At 40.3% G+C, this 20,077-nt stretch overlaps 1 protein-coding gene across 4 annotated transcripts in view; it reads left to right on the top strand.

Moving 5' to 3' along the window:
- The window catches only part of LOC138919875 (ral guanine nucleotide dissociation stimulator-like), a 136,441-nt gene that overhangs the window by 38,847 nt on the left and 77,517 nt on the right, over window positions 1-20,077 (top strand). For 2 of the 4 annotated variants that reach the window (XR_011430419.1, XR_011430418.1), the window contains 2 exons: window positions 10,805-10,994; window positions 11,461-14,616. The exons of 1 other annotated variant lie outside the window; for it this stretch is intronic. The gene's annotated coding sequence lies outside the window, so the exon portion shown is untranslated. Of the gene's footprint in view, window positions 1-8,405; window positions 8,542-10,804; window positions 10,995-11,460; window positions 14,617-20,077 lie in introns of those variants that run through there. One more of the 4 variants, XR_011430420.1, reaches the window with a different exon arrangement.

Below are 20,077 nucleotides of genomic sequence, written 5' to 3'. Positions count from 1 at the left end.
TCCATTTTTGTAGAATAAAATACTCTTCCAGTTTTTCATAGAATGTTCCTCCTTTGTGCCGGATGTTTCCTTATAATTGGATTCAGGTTATCCTTTCCATAAAGAATACCGTGTCCTTCCCACAGCACCACATCTGGACACTCCAGCCTCTGCCCTCTCTATCCCGTGTCTTCTCCACTAGATGGTGGGCGTTTCCCTCAGCACCAATAACCCCGTGCGGGTGCCCCCCGTCTGCCCCCGCCCTGGCTCCCCGACTCGGGAGCAACAAGGCTTTGCTAGTTGCTGCCCCACCGCAGGTGACTCTTTATATTTTTACTATTTCATTGTTTTTAAACAGTGTGGTTGTGTCACCCATTCAAAAATTAAAGAAAAGGAGCCAGTTGTCAGGGCTCAAGGCAAATACCACCTACTCTCTCAAGACTGCAGAGGTTTGCCCTCTGGGAACCAATGATGTCAGGCACAGTGGGAGACACATGTATGTATTTTAAGTGGCAACGTTTGGAGAGAGCCAACCACGTGGCACCAGAGTGGTATCTGAGGACGGTAACCACTGATGCAAAATCACTCTCCTCAACTGCAATTGTGCAATTAAAGTATTTGTTAATGAATAGTATTTCCTGCTTTTAGTTAACAATATGAAAAAGAGAATCATGAGTAGACTGGATAGAGCAAATAATGAGCTATTTTATGTTTCTTTCCCCTGTTTACTTTTAAAATAATTTTGAGATGAATTAGAAACTTTAAAGACACCAGGCAGCGCATATAACTGAACAGAACTTTTATCTTACTTCTGTATTTTTAGTGTATAATATAAGAGTAGCAAATATCCAGTCAACCCTCTTGAGATGTTAGGAATTTTGGTTGAGAATTAGGGAAAAGAAAAAAAAAAAAAAGAGGAGAGAAAGAAAAAGATGATGTGATTTGCATGCCTTGATATGGTCAACCTGTTTCTACCCTGAAAATAACTCAAAAAGGATAAACTGAGCTAGCATCTACTTAGTGTGTTATCACCTCCTTTAAAAAATCAAACATGCTTAGAAACCAGTGCCCCCTGATACTCAAGGACCTGCAGGTGATTGATGGACCTCAAACGGGAATGTGGAGGAAGCAGCCGCCTCAGGCTGTGAGAGCTGACATCGCCATTTATTCTCGTCCTCTCTGTCTATCCTCTTTCTGTGTGCCCCCCCCTTCTCCCTTCTCATTGCGGGAGGGAACACAGCTGCATGTCACCGACGTCTTAACTGGGAGCTGCACCCCTAGGAGATCTGGACAGGCGTTCTGCGCATAGATTTCTGGATCTGAAAGTGTCGCCATTTCTCCCCGAATGGTCTCTCTGTCGCTGTCGGAAGTCAGCCGCCCCCGTCTGTGGGGGTCTGTCTGTGGACCTTCAATTCTCTTTTGCCCTATGTGTCTACCCACTTGCCAATACCACACATACTGATTCTTGTGGCTTTATCCTAAGTTTTGAAATCAGGTAGGGTCAGTCTTACTTCCTTCTCCTTTTTGAAAATCATTTTGGCTGTTCTAGGTTCTTTGCTTTGTTGTATAAATTTAGATGAACTTGTCAATTTTTACAAGAAAATCCTGCTCGTATGCTTATGGTGATTGTGCTGAGTCTATACGTTAATTTGGGACAAATTGATGTCTTCAAAGTATGGTGACTTCCAATCCATGAATAAAATATTTCTTTCCCTTTATTTAGGTTTTGTCTGTTATCCCGTATCAGTATTTTGCAGTTTTTGGCATGCAGACCTTATACATACTTTTATTAACATTTATACCTAAGTATTTCAAGGTGTTTTTGGTACTATTCAAAATCGTATGCTTAAATTTCGATTTCACATTGTTCGTTGATACCATGTAGAATTACAGTTAATTTTTCTATCTCCACTTTGTATCCTGCAAACTCGTCAGAATCACTTGTTAGTTCTACTGCTAATTTAATATTTCCAACCCAGACGATCATGTTGTCTGCAAGTATAGATAATTTTAATTTTCCCCTTCCAATCTGAATGCCTGCTATTCCTTTTTCTTGCCGTGTTGTACTGGCTAGAACCTCGTGGTACAATGCTCGGTAGGAAGAGTGAGACAGACGTCCTTCGTGGTCCTGGTTTTACACCACAGCATGTGAGGTCAGCTGTGGGACTTCATGGATGCTCTTCCTCAGGTTAAGAAACTTCCATTTTCTTTCTAGTTTGCATGTTTTTGTCATAAATGGACGTTGAATTTTTTCCAGTGCTTTTTCTTTACATTTCAAAATAGCCACGTTATTTTTCTTTTTTAGTCTGTTAATATGATGAATTAAAAAACAACCTTACATTCTCAGAATGAACCTCACTTGGTCATATGTTTCTTATGTATTATCAGGTTTTATTTAATAATATTAAAGATTTTGCAATGTCTTTATGAGGACATATATCTATAATTTTCTTATAATGTATTTGTCTGCTTTTTTTTTTTTTTTAATCAGGGTAATGCTGGCTTCCCATAAGTTATTGGGAAGCATTCCTTTCTCTTCTGTTTTCTGGAAGAATTTCTCAAGCACTGATTTTCTTTCTTCTATGATTATTTATTAGAATTTTCCAGTGAAACCAGATTGACCATGAATATCTTAGTTGAAAGGATTTTAAGTACAAACTCAGTTCCTCTAATAGATAGGAGAGATGTTTCTTTGTGAGTGGACTTTGGAAATTTTTGTCTTTCAGGGAATTTGTACGTTTTGTCTAAGTTATCACATGTATTGGCATAAAGTTTCATAATATTAACTCACTGTCATTTAAATGCCCATAGTATGTACAGTTGCCAGACTTAGTATAATAATTAATAGTAATAATAATAATGATGATGATTGAACTTCAGATACAAAAACAAGTCGTTTGTCAGTGTGAGTTTGTCCCATATGTATTGTTATTTGAAGTTAAAATTTACCTGGGTGTGCCCTATTTCATCTGAAAGCCCTGGTAAAATATCTAGTAAAACCTCTTCTTTCAATCTTGATATTTTTAATTTGTCTCTTCTCTCATCTTTTCATTATCAGTCTGGCTAGACATTTTTCAACTCTATGGATCTTTATTAAAAAATCAGCTTTCTGTTTCACTGATTTTCTCTAGTACCTTTCTATGTCAATTTAATTGATTTCTGTTCTTCTCTCTGTTAACTTCTTCTTTCTGGTGCTTTGGGTTAATTTCTTCTCTCCTACTAGTGTATAGGGTGGAATCTTCAAGAACTGATTTTGCATGTTTTCCACTGTAAGCAGTGGGTGCCGACATGGTCCTCTGAGCAGCAAGGCACCTGTGTCCTCAGGTTCCCTCCTCTGAGATGCTCTCTATTCCCTCTCGCTTCCTCTTTGACTCATGGATTATTGAGAACAGGGTCACTTAATTTTCAAACATTTGAGGATTTTCCAGATGTCTTTCTGTTAACCAGTTTCTAATTTAATTCCGTCCTGATTAGAGAACATACTTGGTATGATTTCAACTTTGTAAAATTTTCTCAGTTTTGTTTTATGGCATTGAAGGTGGTGTGTCCTGGGAATAGATCCAGTGCACTTGGAGGAAGTGCATCCTGCTGTTGTCAGTGGGTTGTTCTGGAAATGTCCTTCAGATGAGGAGGTCCAGTTGGCTGATGGTGTTCCTTGCTTCTTCTCCATCCTTGATGGTTTTCTATCCAGTTGGTGCATTGATTAGCAACAGGGCGCTGAGAGCTCCAACTGTAACTGATTCACCTCTCTCTCCATCAGTCCTTGTTTTTGCTCCGTGCTGTCAGAAGCTCTGTTGTTACACACATGCGTTTGGAATTAATCTCCTTAGGGAACTGACCCATTGGTGCCAGGTAACAGCTTTCTTTCTTCAGCAGATGTCCCCACAGGAGAAGGGGTGGGGTGGGCCATTGGGCCTCTCCCCGGTGGAGGTGCCTCCAGCCCCACTTGCCCCAAGGTGGTACAGGTCCCTTTGAGTCTTGGTAGAAGAGCCCAGAGAGGCTGCACACCCCGCTGTGTGTGGCCCCCAGGGTTTCTAAAGCCTCTCCTGGGTCCACGTGGTCTGTGGCCAGGGGTCAAACATTTCAGCTCATCTTCTCACCACTTTCAAGATGCGCGTGTTGCCTTCACCCTCCTGGAGGGCCAACGTTTCTCAGGTCTCTGGCCACCTGCTTTCCTTGTCACCTTGGGTGTCGAGTGGACTCGGGTGACTCTAGTTTATCCAGCGTGGCTGCTGTCAGGATGGGAGCAAAGCCCTTCCACCCTCTCTGCAAGCAGAGGCAAGTAGAATTCCTCTCTGCCTTATTTCTACTCGAGTAAATCACTTACCATGACACATAAAGCCCTCCTGGCCTTTTAGCCATAAGCATGGGAGTTCTCAGACAGACTTTGTAATCGATTATCCTTCCTGGGAGCTAAATGCATTCCTTGCCTATATTGATTGAAGTCATATTCCTCAGAGGCATATGGTGATTTAAAGAACTATGTTAAACTTCAAAAGAGTTTTTATTTGATGGTTTGAATAGATTCTTCTTTTATATGAATGGTTTCACCTATCATCAACTGAAGTATCATGAAAAATATTTGCTTACACAGAATTTAATAACTGGAATGTGTAGGAGGAAATAAACTTGGAGAGCTTACCTTGGATCCATGTGGGACAAACAGTTAAATAGGCAAATTCAGTCCTAATTTTAGTAAAAGGAAAAAATGCCTAATTTTTGAAACGATAGCTTTCACCTGTGTCGTGTGACGAGGCGGGTCTTCCAGCCATGAGTGGACATCCCTGCCCACAGGCCTCTGCTTCAGGTCTGAGCACAACAGCTCCTCCCCTGATGAAGTAAGCGCTATTTGTTCCCACACATCCCTGCACAAGCCCCCTGCACATCCCAACTCACCCGCCACTGGGTGAACAATTGTTGAATAAGATAAACACACACTCTCCAAATACCATCCCACAGGTGATGTTTACCATGCATATTTATTATATACATGTAATCAATGTATATTTATTATTGCCTAATAATTTCAGAGTCAAAGGCACTTGGAAGCAGATAAACCTGGCAGACACCACTCTAACCAAATGTGCAACATCAGCACCACCACTAGGGGAATCTCATCCTGTTGCTCCCTGTTGCCTGAGGAGAACTCAAGGCTGCTTCTGCAGTGTTCCTGCCCCAACTGTTTGTTCGGACTGTCATCAGGAAGAAGCACACAATCACTCCAAATGAGTGGAGTTATGCAAAACAACAATCCTAGACTTTTCAGAAATGTCAATGTAATGGAAGAGGAGTCAGTGGGACTCATCAGGTTGAGGACCACAGGGACGGGAGGCTGAACTCGACGCCAGGTCTGGGATGGATCCTGGAGAAGAGAAGGTGCCCAGAGGAGCTGGGACACATAGGAGGACGTCCTGGTTACTAGGGGATAGGTGCTGGAGTATTTAGGGGAATAGTCTTGATGTCTGCAAATAATGCTCAAATTATTCGGCAAAAATCTTTCAAAATGTGTAGATAGATTAGGGGGTGAGGGAATGAGAAATCAAGAAAATGTGGTAAAATATTAACAATCTGTGAGTCTAAGTGATGGGCAAACGGGTGTTCTGTGTACAATTGGGACAACGTTCTGAAGTTCGAGTTTGTTCTACATAAGACGTCAGAAACAAGTTAGTTCAGCTAAATAGAAAAACATGAAAGGACTGACTGCCTTCACATCAGGTGTTTTTGATGGAAGGAATAGATCTTTATGGAAATATGTAGCTTGAATTGAAATGATAGGTATATCCATGGGTATAGTGAAGAATGTTTTAAACACAAAAGCCTACAACCACGCAAATTTAATTCTGGGTTATTGGAGAAGGCTGGTTCTAAGAAGCAGGAGGATTGCTTTCATTTTGAGAGGAGGGGGTTAACCTGTGAAAAGCTATAGCTCAGCTGGGAGTTAGAACCTGCATTTCCTCACAGATTTATATTTGGTGATTTAGATACAAGCTCAATTTTGTGCCCTTGGATCTAGCTTTTCATGCACAAGTGTAAAATATTTTATTAGTTTGAAAATATATAGGAGATTTCAATTCTTAAAAGCAACACATGCTGTCTTTCAATTCAGAAAGGCCGGATCATAAATTAAGCCCTACTGATGAGGAAGCAGAGAATTGTTACCAGAGAATAATTATTAATTACATTAACAGGGAATAACCAATAATTAGATACTCACTAAACACCAATATTATTCCAGTTTTCTGCAGAAGAGCAGATTCAGTCTCAGGAATGACTCCCCTTGCCAATGTCAGGAATGAACTCACTCCCATCACTCTCAGCATGAGTACCAATGCCATTCGTGTCAGGAACAAGTACTACTCCCACGGTACACAGGAAGGCACCTGCTTCTGTCAATCTCAGAAATGGCTCCCATGGAGACACTTCGTCTCAAAAAAATGAAACAAGCCTCAAAAGGAACTCGTTATGGGAGCAAGCGTACACCTCTCCCAACAGCAGACACATAAGGGGCTTCCACCAAAAATTTTCAGGGGCAAGTCAAATAACCTACGTATATAAAATATATAAAATAATGATAGGCTGAATTCACAGCCTGGGGAAGATTACGTGCAGCAATGCTGGCTGACAGACGTCGCTGCTCTACAGCTGAAGAGGTGGGCGGATGTGTGCAAACATGGTTAACGCAGCCAGATTCTGCTCTATTTATCAGAAGACGTGTGATTTTGCTTCCTGAACTTTTCCCTAACATCTGTAATTACTTGACATTTAAAGAACATGCTACTGGAAGGATTTAATTGTTTCCAATGTTACAATTTCTTACTTGTTACAGATTTTTCCCCCTTCCTGTTACATGATCAATTAAAAATAGTCCTTCACAGCCAAGAGTCTGAAAACAACTCTTGTAGCCAAACCCTCTCTCTTCCTTTCTCTCTCTTTGAATGTACTATAAGGATAGAAACAGTCATGGATGATTCCTCCAAGTGTTTACCGCCTTGTCCCTGAAACTTCCTTTCTTCCTTCTGGAGAACTGGCACCTTCCTGTTCAGAACTGCTGGCTCTGACTGGTAACATGAATCTTTACATGTGTAGCAGCTAAAGATGAACATCTGGCTGTCAGCCTTCCTTTTTCCATGAATACGTTTGCTGAACAAAGTTGATGAAAGTTAAAAGCTGATGTTAAATAAAATTAAATCAAGGGAACATAAAATTAAATTAAAAAACCCTAAAATAATGGCAGAGGAGGATCTTGGGGAAGACTCAGTCAAACGTCCATTTGTAGATGAGGATTGTGTGAAGAATATCAAAGGGAAATAACAATGAGTGATTTTGTTTTTAGTTTGGGAAGGGGGTTGGCCAGGGTGGGGGCCAGATGTGGGTGAGGAAGCTGTGTGACCCTCCACTGCCCCCCCTCCCCGGGAGTCTTCATTCCTCCCTCTCTCTTGTTCTGGGCTCACTTACAAACTAGTTCTAGGTGAGGAATTCGGCGGTTCAAGACTGGAGATTTGCATAAATGGTTCTGATGTTAGAACATTTTTCTCATGGACATGAGTGTTGAGTCCTCATGTTTTTGAGGTCATAAAACAAAGAAGTTGGTCTTTGTATATGTTGATGTCAAGGATTGTGATGCCTCCAGCTTTGTTCTTTTTCCCAGGATTGCTTTGTCTTTTCAGGATCTTTTGTTGTACCATATATATTTTAGGATTCTTCGTTCTATTTATGGGAAGAATGTCATTGTGATTCTGATTGGGATTGCATTGAATCTGTAGATTGCTTTAGGGAATGTGGACACTTTAACTATGTATATTCTATAAATCCATGGACATAGAATATCTTTCCATTTCTTTGTGTCTTCTTTGATTTCTTTCAATAATGTCTTATAATTTTCAGTGTATAGGTTTTCATCTCCTTGGTTAAATTTATTCCTAGATATTTAATTCTTTTTGTTGCAATTGTAAACGGGATTATATTCTTCACTTCTCTTTCTGCTGGTTCGTTGTTAGAGTATAGAAATGCAACTGATGTTTGTAAGTTGATTTTGCACCCTGCAACTTTGCTGTAATTGTTGATTATTTCTAACCATCTTTCGGTTGAGTCTTTAGGGTATTCTATTTGTAGAATCATGCCGTCTGCAAACTGTGAGGGTTTTACTTGTTAATTTACAATTTGTATCCTTTTGATTTCTTGCCTAATTTCTCTGGCTGAAACTTCCAGTACTATGTCGAATAAGAGTGGTGAGAGTGGATACCCTTGTCTTGTTCCTGTTCTCAGATGAATGGCCTTCAGTTTTTCACTGTTGAGTATGATGTTGGTTGTGGGTTTGTTATATCACCTTTATTATGTACTTTCCTTCTATACCCATTTTATTGAGAGTTTTTTAAATCATAAATTGATGTTGGACCTTGTCAAATTCTTTCTCTGCATTTATTAAGGAAAATCAAAACTACCATGAGATATCACCTCACACCCATCAGAGTGGCCATAATGAACAAAACAAGAAATAACAAATGTTGGAGAGGATGTGGAGAAAAGGGAACCCTCATACACTGCTGGTGGGAATGCAAACTGGTGAGCCCACTATGGAAAACAGTATGGAGATTTCTCAAAAAATTAAAAATAGAAATACCATATGATCCAGCTATCCCAATACTGGGTATTTATCCAAAGAAGATGAAATCAACAATTCAAAGAGGTTTACACATCCACAGCATTATTCACAATAGCCAAGACATGGAAGCAATTCAAGTACCCATCAATGCATGAATGGATAAAGAAGATGTGTGTGTATATATATGAACGAAGCTGATGAAAGTTAAAAGCTGATTTTAAATAAAATGCAATCAAGGGAACATAAAATTAAATTAAAAAACCCAAAATAATGGCAGAGCAGGATCTTAGGGAAGACTCAATCAAAAGTCCATTTGTAGATGAGGATTGTGTGAAGAATATCAAAGGAGAAATAACAATGAGTGATTTTGTTTTTAATTTGGTAAGGGGGTTGGCCAGGGTGGGGGCCAGATGTGGGTGAGGAAGCCAATATATACATATATGTGTATATATATATATATATATATACACACACACAATGGAATACTACTCAGCCATAAAAAAAGACAAAACTGTGCCACTTGTGACAGCATGGATAGACTTTGAGGACATTATGCTAAGAAAAATAAGTCAGACAGAGAAAGACAAATACTCTATGATTTCACTCATATGTGGACAATAAACAAACACATAGAAAAGGAGAACAGATTCGTGGTTACCAGAGGAGAAGGGGGTGAAGGGAGGGTGAAGGGGATAAAGGGGAACATACATATGGTGAAAGATAAAAACTAGGCTATTGGTGATGAACACAAGGCAGTCTATACAGAAACTGACACATAATAATGTACTTCTGAAATTATACAATCTTATAAACCAATATGTTCTCAATAACATAGTGAAATAAATAAATAAGTAAAGCAGTTGGTTTTCTTTTCCTTAATCCTAACTAAACTGTAATGAGCCCCCACCTGTAGTAGGCACTGTGTTAAGTGGGTGCGCCATCTATTTAATGCTAACAACTCTAAAGGATCCTATTATTTCACCCCATGCTTTGTAGATGAGGAATTGAGGAAAAGTATAGTTACATGATCCATTAGTTGGATGGATGGCCAGCCAGTCCAAAAATTAGTGATTTGAAACTCCTTTTTATTCAGCTCTTGATTCTGTTGTTGGACAACTTGACCTGAGGTCTGCAGGGCTTCCTCCTGTGTCTGTGGAGAAAGAGAGAGGAGAGAGGGCAGGAGATACAGAGAGATATTGACAGCCTAAAGAAAAGATTGGTGAACACTCAGAGATACCTTTGAGATGTGATTTTAAGGCTTGTTTTTCAATACAATTTGCAAATTCAAATTGAATTAACAGAAAAAATAAAATGAAATAATTCTGAAAAAGAAAATTGGTGACATTCTGATAAAAAACCATCTACCCTAATACCCTAATAGGTATTATTTCTTGAAAGATCTCACTATAGTTAAGAAAATATGCTGCAAAATATTAAGTGATTAGAGCTGTTTTCTTCAAATGGTTCTCATTTTGAAAGTACCCATTGATTATTTTCTGTAACAAGTGAGGACATGAAAAAGTAACCCCCACCAAACCTTTATTTCCTTTCCTGATTTGTGCAGGTGGCATTTTTACTTTTGCATTTCAAGATGCCTGATGTTTTCCTTCTGTCCTGCACTGATTATTCATACAGTTTGGTCTTAGTGTACTTTAAATTACTTCACAGTGATGGGTACAAGTTTGTTTGCAATTATTTTATGTGATTTCACTATTCTTTAGTTATTATTTTATGTATTACATAATTTTTCAGAGTAATTTTAACAAAGATTCTTGGGTTTGCATAGCTTGAATCTGATTCCTCTATAATTTAGGGAAACTTGAGTGTGTCTAAAATGCTCTCATTTCTTCTGTCATAGATGCTGCAGGGACGTCTAGACTTGCCAGGGATTCCCCTTTGCATATTGAGTTCTACATTTATTTTATAATTATTTCCCCACTTAATTCAGCTCACACCCAGGTTGTTCTTGGGCTGAAAGTGTTGTATGGCTCATTTCCTGGGAAGGGGTATGCCCTTTTAACTTGGAGACATAAGTTAGTTCACAAAATATTTATTCAATGAAATCATTAAACATTGTTTTCTGCTCCATGTTTTTCAGAAACATCAACAATCTTTTTTATAATCATTAAATCATAATCAATAAATGCAGCATTTGTCTCTGCAGCTTCTAGTTCTCTCCCACTCTTTCCTGTGGTCCATGAGCTCCCCTTTCATCTCTTTCAGCGGTTCTATCACCTTGTCCTTCAATGCACGTGGTTCTTTTTGACCAGTACTTAGAGATACTGTTGTGTGAGACTGTGGGGAGCTGGTCGCTGGATGCTCCACCTGGTGACTCCCTGGAAGATGTTCTTTATCTCCCTACGTTCTGTCCCTCCATTGGCGTTGAGGCTAGTGATGCAGAGATCCACTGCTGGTGAGTTATCTGTTATTTTCACCTAATCCTCTTTTACTGTCTGCTAGTGTTTAGAGTGGTGTGTGGGGCTATGGAGGTGGCAGGGTCAATTCCATCACTCAGGCTTCTGTTTGGCTTCGTTTGATTTTAAGCCCCTCCCCGAGCCTGTGGAACCTCTGCCTCGGGGCGTCTGTTCCTGCTGCGCCTTTGCTGGTGGTTCTTCACGGCAGATCGTGCACAGAATGCACATGGCCATTTCTTTATTGCCTTGAAAATAGTCTTTTCTTCCCTTCTTTTTCTTTCCTTTTCTTTTGTTCAGTGAATGAAACAGATTGTTTGAAATTCTCTCTTAAAGATATAATATTAAAAAAAAAGTGTTATGTTAGCTCCACATATCATGGCAAGGTGATTCCTAGGCAGGACTCCTGATTTCCCCTAGAATGGACTGAGATTATTTCACTGAGAATGGATTATGTTGTCCTTCCAGACGCCTCTGATTGAAGAGAGAAAAGTGGCTGTGTGACCATCGGCAAGTGAGAGGGAGCTCTGAGTCCGCATGAAGCTGCACGGCATCCTGCCGGAAACTTGCAGACTGTGGGTCAGATACACACCAACACTCTTCATACTGGAGCTCATTTGCTATCAAAATGTGTTTTAATTCCCACTCTACCATTTTTGTCTAAGACTGTCAATCATGAATAGAGAAAGAAGATTCAGTTTTTGTGGACAAATGAAGTCTGCTGGAGCCTATTTGTATTGCCCTTGCTTCCTTGCTTTTACTGATGAAAGTAGCATCTGTCAAAGTCATTTCAACAAAGATGCCTTCAAAACTTACATCTGTTTAAATTAATGTCGGGGCTGGTTTGCAAAGGAGATTTTGCTATGAAAACAAAGACCCATCTAAAGGGTCTACTTTCACTGTCAGAAATTTAAATGCCTTTACATTTTTATAGACTTACCCGCCTTTCTTTGGAAGATGCAAATGTACGTCCTTTAATCCCTTCCATACCCTGGAACAAGTTAACATGTCTGTAGCTATAGAAATTTGTAACTTACTTTATTTTATTTTATTTTCCTGAGGAAGATTTGCCCTGAGCTAACACCCATGCCAATCTCCCTCCATCTTTTAGTACGTGTGTTGCCAGCATAGCATGGCTGCTAACAGAGCAGTGTAGGTCCACACCTGGGAACCAATTACAGGCCACCAAAGTGGAGCACACTGAACTTAACCACTAGGCCACCGGGGCTGGCCCTGGAACTTATTTTGTACTTTTCATGGTTGAATAGTAACAAAGAATATCATTAGCATGATCATTTTACCCCTGTGTAAACTCCCAACACTCAACAAAAATAATAACAGCAAATAAAGCCAACAAACTTTGCTCACTGGAATACAGCAGTTACATGTTTTCTCCCTTTCCTGTTAGTATTTTACTTTCTTAGAGAATCGCTGTAAAACAGCTTTCTTTAAGGTGGCTTCATCAATGAAAAGCATCAGTGACAGCTACCTGGCTGGTAGGAGTGTCTTCAAGTCCATGTGTCAGCCATATGATGATTTTTTTGTCCCCAAACGCTTGGCTTTTCCAATACCGGAATGATCAGTGCATCATTGGGAATCCTACACTTCGTTGACTCTGCGTCATTCTGAGATGGATCACCAATTGCTGGGCCAGCTGAAGAACCATATCAACTTACAATTACTGACTTCACTCTGTGTAACTCACCCTTGGAACACACTGAATGAGATCCTGGGATTCACCCGTTCCCGTCTCAGTACTTGAGATCTAGGGAACTCACTTTAAGCAAAATCAGACATCACTGGCTCTCTCCATTCTAAGAGACATTTTGGAGACTTTTGAGTACTAGGAAAATTTTAGAATATACGAGAATACTGGGTTGACCCCAGGACCTCAGAAATCTCTCTTACTAACAGGTGTTGGTTTTTCAACATCAATTAGTGTTGCTAACATTCATGTGGGTTGTTCTTTGATCAGGAACCCCCCCCCCCCCGCCATGGTAAGTTTATTAAGTAAATCTTATGAATGGTATAAATTCCTCAAGCATTAATAATGGTATAAACATTCAATAAAATAAGCTTTAATGAGCCTGCATTTTGTGGCAAACTTTATTATGGGAGGGGCACAGAATGATCGTTTTTGTTCCCTAATCCCTAGAGTTACTCAGAGGGTGGTAAATGTTCCATCAACATTGAGGAATCCCGGGGTTGAATAAGTGGCTTCCTCAAACATAACAATGTGGCATCAATATCCTTGTTATAGTTCCTCAGTTTAGGGACTGACATTATCTTGATTCTGGAGAGACAGCAGCATCTAGGAAGTGAGAGCGATCTTGCGGTGGGCTGGAATCTGAGGGGCTAGAACTTAAAGAAGGGATGATCCATGAGGATGTGGATCTTGTTCTGAAGGCAGTGAGAGCAAAGGAAAGTAAGCCTGAGGGCCAGCCAGGAAACATGCAAGAAGGTGTTTAATCACTTGGAGCAGATTTTATGGAGGTACTATTTTCATTCGTTTTATACTATAACTCTATTGAAAAATCAAAACTGAAAAAGAAGATAAGGGCATTTTTTATCCAAAGTATTTTCTCTTTTCTATACTCCTTGGTAGTAACAGTAGTCCCCAAAACTGAAAGTGACATGTGACTCCAATAGCCAAGACTGGCCCCTGCCATTGCCTGGAAGTATGATGGAGTTTGTTTTCTGGTGCCAAGCAGGTACATCTGTGATTCACAAAGGACTATTTCCATTACCGAGACAGAAAAGAGCATAGAGGGTAGTTAACCATCTTTTATTTCAGTTTGTTTCCTTCATAATTTTTATTGAATTAAAATCTACATACAGCAAATTACACAATTTGATATATTTGATGAGTTTGGGAAAATGTATACACTCATTTAATCAGTACCACAATCAATGTTTCAGTCAACAGAATGTCTCACTACCCTAAAAAGTTTTATTTTGGCTTTTTCCGGAAAACACAACTCTCAGTGTTAACCCTTGTTCTCAATGTATCACTGTAGATTCATTTGCCTGCTTTGGGACTTCATACGGATGGATTGTGTTTGCGTGCATTCATGTGTATGTGCATGCGCGCAGGTGTGCGTGTGAGCGTGTGAGTATGTGCATGTGCATTTGCATGTTTTAACTTGTTAGTATTGGGTACTTTCCTACATGTTTCATGGTGATTGACTCATACGAATTCCTTTATTGTCAGGGAGCATAAAATGTCTTACTCCAGCCTTTTGAAATTTACTGAGACTTATTTTATTGCCCAGCACATTGTCTATTTTGGGAACATTCCATTTTTACTTTAATAGAATGACTATTCTTCAGTTTTGCATGAGATGTTCTAAATATTTCGATTAGGTCAGGGTGACTGATAGTCGTGCTCATGTATTTTGTGCCCTCACTGAATTTTGTCTGTGTATTCCATTAATTACTGAGACAGGGCTGTTGGCATTGCCCTCCGTGATGTGTGTTTGTCTATTTCACCCTTTGTCATGACAGTTTTTGCATCACATATGTTGAAGCTCCGTTAGTAGGTGCACACACACGTTTAAGATTTGTATGTTTTCCTGGTGAAGTGATGATTCATCATCATTAAATATGTCTCTTTGTCTCCAGTAATACTCTTGTGGTAAAGTCTGTTTCGTCTGATATCAACACTACCGACCAGCTTTCTCGTGCCTACTGTGTGCCCGGTGTATCTGTCCCATTCTCTCTTTTTCACCCTCTGTCTTTGTATTTAAAATGGGTAGGATATAGTTGAGTCTTTCTTTTCCGTTCCTCCTGACAATATAGCTCTTAATTAAAGGGCTTACACCACTTACTTTAAATGAATTATTGATATGACTGGACTAGTTTGTTATTTGTTTCAATTCAACACATCTAATGTTTTTTCCACTTCTCTTTCTTAGCATTTTGGATATTCTTTTAAAACTGTTTCAGTTCCCCCAAAACCTATTACCTATAAGCTTTTAAATTGTGTTTGCTACCTAGAGTTATTAATATACTATTCAATGTAAACTTAAGAATTTTGCGATGGTGAATTTTATTTGTTCTGTGCTATATTTGTCATCTGTTCTATATATGCCTCTGTTATGAATCGTGAGATATGATTCTATTTGCATTAAACAGAAATTTGACTTTAAAGAAATTAAGAGAATATTTATTTATGTTTTCTATATTTAACACTTGAGTACTTCTCTTTCCTGCTTGCAGATCCCAGTTTCCACTGGGGTTCATTTCCCTTAAGCCTTCTTCTAGAATGTACACAGACTTTTTACTGGATATAGAATTTCACGTTGTCAACTTTGCTTTTATTTTTCTTTCATCACTTGAACGTGTGGTCCTTTGCCGTCTGCTGTCATCATGGTTCTTGTTTGTGATGGTCTTTTTATTCCAGCAGCTTTCATATGTCCCCTTTATATCTGATTTTCCGCTACTTGACTACCATGTGCCAGGCATGGTGTTCTCTTTATTAAACCTGCATGGGTTTTGCTGAGGAGTTTCTGGAATCTATAAGTTGATATTTTTCACTGAAACTGGAAAATGTTCAAACATTATTTAAAAAAAATATTTTCCCAAATCTCTCTTCTCTTCTGGAACTCCAAGAATATGCATGTCAACCACATGATTGTGTCCTACAGGTCACTCATGCTCTGCTTGTGATTCTTCTGTGTTCTATCTTCTTCTTCAGGTTGTATAATTTCTCTTGATCTGCTTCAATTCACTGTCAATTTCACCTGTCACCTCCAATTGGTTTTTGAGTTTGTAAATATTTTTTAAAAATTTCTTATATGCAGTTTTTTTTCTAGAATATCCATTGGATTGTTTATTAACTTTTTATTTCTGTGCTGATTCCTCATCTGTGCATTCATCATGACATCTTGTCATTTAAGTCCTTTAAAATACTTGGAATAGCCGCTTAGCCTCAACACATGCTAACTGCAAATCAGAGACATCTTATGGCTTGTGTTTCTTGACCATTTTTTCTCTTGACATGGGCCAGTTTTTCCTGTTTATGTGTAACAATTGTTTTTTCTGTAAACTAACCATTGTGGATGGTTTGCTGAAGAGACTGAATTTTGTTACCTCCCTCAGAAGAGCAATGAGGCATTGTTTTATTATAGCTGGCACTTAAGTTGCTGGCTGATCACCTTGGACTTAAAAAAGATAAGGATCGGTTTTTCTTGAATTTTAGTGTGAATCCTTAGTTCCATCTGGTGTTTCATCCAAAGCTGGGTTGTTACTCACCATTCTAACTTGGCAGCATTCAAACTCCAAGTTCCATCCTTCTGTGGTGGGCGCCAGCTGAAATCTCAGCTCAGATGGCCCAGGAGTACGGATCTTGCTTTCCACCCAGCTTTTGGACTCAGTCTCATGTGTTTAAAGTTCAGAGATTGGCCAAGGATTTGTGGGGAGCCTATAGAAAATTTGAAGCCCCCAACTGTGGTTTTCCTTTTCCCTCTCAGGTTCCAGCCACTGTAGCAAGCCAAAACTTTGTTCTCAGACATGTCCCGGTGAGAAAACTGTGGGTTTTGCTCATGTTCTGGCTACTCCACACCTTAAAACTTGGGAGGAATCTAAGAGGAAGTCACGTAAAGGGAGACCTGTCCCACGTGGCCTTCTTATTCCACAGGGTGATACTCCAGCTTCCACCTGCTTTTGTCCTCCTCTGACTGCAAATTGTTCTCTTAAAAATATTTTCCAGAATTTATAATTATTATCTTTGGGATGCAAGTCATTGCCTGAGCTTCAGTTCAGCCTTATTCTGAGCAGTAGCATTGCTTCTCTCCTCTCCTTCTGTGCTTGCTAAGACCTGGTTTCCCAGCTGATTAACAGTAAGGGAGCATCTCCTGTGTGCTTCCAATTAAGTGTGAGCAGAGCCTCCACATGCTGGACTATTCGGATGTGCAGATGACCCTTAGGCTACTCTTCATGTGCTGTTAATTAAATAACTGTGGTGTCTTACTCAGTCCAATTTCTCATCTCATTTCAAATGCCCTAAGCTACAACATTTAGGTGATTGAACCAGTCCTGCAGCAAGCACTGAGGTTTGACATCACTGCAGATGCTTCAGCCATGTGTCACGGTGGCTGATGCGCCCTTCACTCTATAAGCTCTCCTCACTCCTCATGTCATCCACTCAGCCCTTAAACATATTTAATGATGGTTTGCACCCACAGATGGCAATAAATATTCAGGACAAGAAGCAAAGTTCCTGTCCTCCTGCACTCTAGTGAATTCAAGAAGCTGTCAATAAATAAATAAACATAGAAAGACAATAATGGGGAAAATAGTCTGGCTTGATGGAGAGTAACTGGTAGGAGGCCTTGTAGTTTAAAAGAGGGACATGCAAACTCTTTTATATAGAGAGAAAAACAATTTTAAAAATCAGCTTTTGGAGCTGGCCCCATTGCCTAGTGGTTAAGTTCGGCACACTCTGCTTCAGTGGCCGGTTTTCGTTTCCCAGCCTGAACCTATACCACTTGTCAGCAGCGATGCTGTGGCAGTGAACCACCTACAAACTAGGGGAAGATTGGTACAGATGTTAAGTTGGGGAGAATCATCCTCAGGAAAATAAATCAGCTTTCAATCTTTATTTAAACAAAGTTTATTAAATGAGAATGAACTGAAATGGATACCTTCTTAGAATTATTTGAAACATACACAGAAATGAAAAGCTAATGTTGAGACATCAGTTGTGTCACCACCAAACTTGGCAACAAAATAAGAATGTCCGTTATTATCCCTGTTATGAAATAGCTGTGGGAGATCTAGCCAATGACGTTAGAAAAAACATTTAAAATGATAATAAACATTGCAAAGGAAGAAGCAAAACTATACTTATTAGCAGAAAATATCACTGTTTACCCAGAAATTCAGTGAACCTAAAATGCTACAGTGAACTGTCTCTTTCACACATCAGCTCAGCAAAGGCTACACACCTCAACACAGCATTGTGTGGGTGAGCCCTATGGGCTGACTTGTGCCCTTAAGTTTCATGTGTGGAAGTTCTAGCCCCAAGGACCTCAGAATGTGACCTTATTGGGATGCAAGGTCATTGCAGATGTAATTAGTTAAGATGAGGTCATCCTGTCTCATCTAACATGACAGATGTCCTTATAAAAAGGCAAACTTGTGCACAAACGCACAAGGGGAGGGAGTGCCACTTGAAGCCAAAGAGCACACTGAGAGTACTCAGCCGCTCTGAAACCCACTAGACAGACTTACCCTGTGACCCTGAGAATGTGCTCTGGACAGTCCCACAGAGAGACTCGTAAGAGAAGCTGACCTGCACAAGGGCATTGGGTGTGGGGTCCTCTTGTCTCTCACAGCCTGGGACTCATGTCCTCACACGCATGCAGCCTTTGTAGACTCCCTGGTCACTCCATGACCTACAGGCCAACCTCAGGCTTCCAACGGACCCCAAAGCACAAAGTCATCACCACGTTAGTTAGAGGTCAGTTATTAGACACACCACCACACATCCCCTCCTCACCTGGCCTTTATGCCACAGAAACAGGACTGTGATCAATAACACCTTCTCCTAAATGTTTATGAAACTCAGGAGCCCGTGTGACTGACATTCCTCAAAGAAGTCATCCAACCCAAAGTGAATTTAAAGCCATATCTCTGGCGATTAGGAACTCCTGGAAACTGTTGAAATACAACTTCCCTTCCCCTCCGTAATCCTAAAGCTTGCTTTCAGCTATCTTCACAGTAGGCCTACATTGTCTACTTGTTATGGATGACTTTCTGTGAATTCATTGTGCATTAGAGCTGAGCTCTGTCTATTTCCATAACAATTTGTGCTCTTTAAACTCAAAATCAAGTTGAGTTTACCAGAAGAGAAAAGTAAGCAGATAGATTGTGTACTGTTCAAACTAGTGGTTTTTAATCGACACGATTCTAATCATCTTGACAAAGAATTGACCCTTCATAAGTTTCTTTTCTGAGGGTAGGATTGGGACATACCCACTGGGAAGGAGGCTGGGTGCTGGGAAGCTGTCTTTCCTTCTTTCTGAAGGGGCATCTCTTGTCAGGCCACAGACTTGCTTCGTCTAACTCTTATTTCCTTCTGTTGTCCAAGCAGCATTTGGTGAAAGCTGCAACTTCAGAGAACTAGCCTTGTCCCAGGCTGCTGTTGGGTTGGCTTGCTTTTCTATGCAGTGTATCAGATACAAGGATTAACTGGAGGGGATTGCAACTGATGGCACTTTCAGGAATCTCCAGGAAATACATCTCTACAAAATGCAGACGGTGTATTTGAGAGGGTTGCTATAATTACAGAATTTTAATGCAACTCTGCTGGGATCGTGAGCTATTTTTCATGCACCTGTGCAGACCAGCCCTGTCCAGGGTGTAAATCTTCTCAGAGACCCCTCCTCCAAGTCAGAGACTCTCCAGATGTCCCTTTAAGGATTCATCAGACCTTAAATTACACCCCTGGTCTGGATTTACTGCAGATTGGCTTTACCTACACGGGGTGCTCCATGTCAGTTCATGGACAGGTTGCAAATTTGTGGAGCAACTGTGGCCAATCACCTGCCTCCTGACTCATGTGGCTACTGGAGATTAACTGCTCACCTCCATCAGGCAGAAAGGAGTTACGGTCAGTCCACAGGTCCTCCATAATTTTCCCTATATAGGACTGAATCTCAGTTAGGAAAAGTGGCAGCCATACCACCAGTTCTTGTACCAAAATGGGTTGGTAGAACTTTGATGTTGTTGCCATGACAGTTGGATGTGATGCACTGTCACTGTCTGTACTCTGAACAGACACGTCACTTGTCATTTTAGACCTGCTGTCAGTGTGACATGTACCTGGCCTGGCCCTGGGCTGAGTGTAACATCCCATAGAGCCTCCTGGTACCCCATGGATGTGAGCTCTGCTTCCACAACGAGGGAGGAGACGGTCATAGTCTATAAAAGGAGGCTGCCATCTCCTACCCCTGTCACCAAGTGCCCCAACTGAATCTGGGATGTGGGTGAACCCACACATGAGGTCATTGTGCGACTTTCACAGTTGCCCTGAGACAGAAAGAAGGATCAGAGCTCAGGGTCTGCTGTTAATGAACCAAAG

This window comes from Equus caballus, chromosome 21, assembly GCF_041296265.1.
Source record: "Equus caballus isolate H_3958 breed thoroughbred chromosome 21, TB-T2T, whole genome shotgun sequence".
NCBI lineage: Eukaryota > Metazoa > Chordata > Mammalia > Perissodactyla > Equidae > Equus > Equus caballus.
This window is presented reverse-complemented; position numbering and strand designations above follow the sequence as displayed.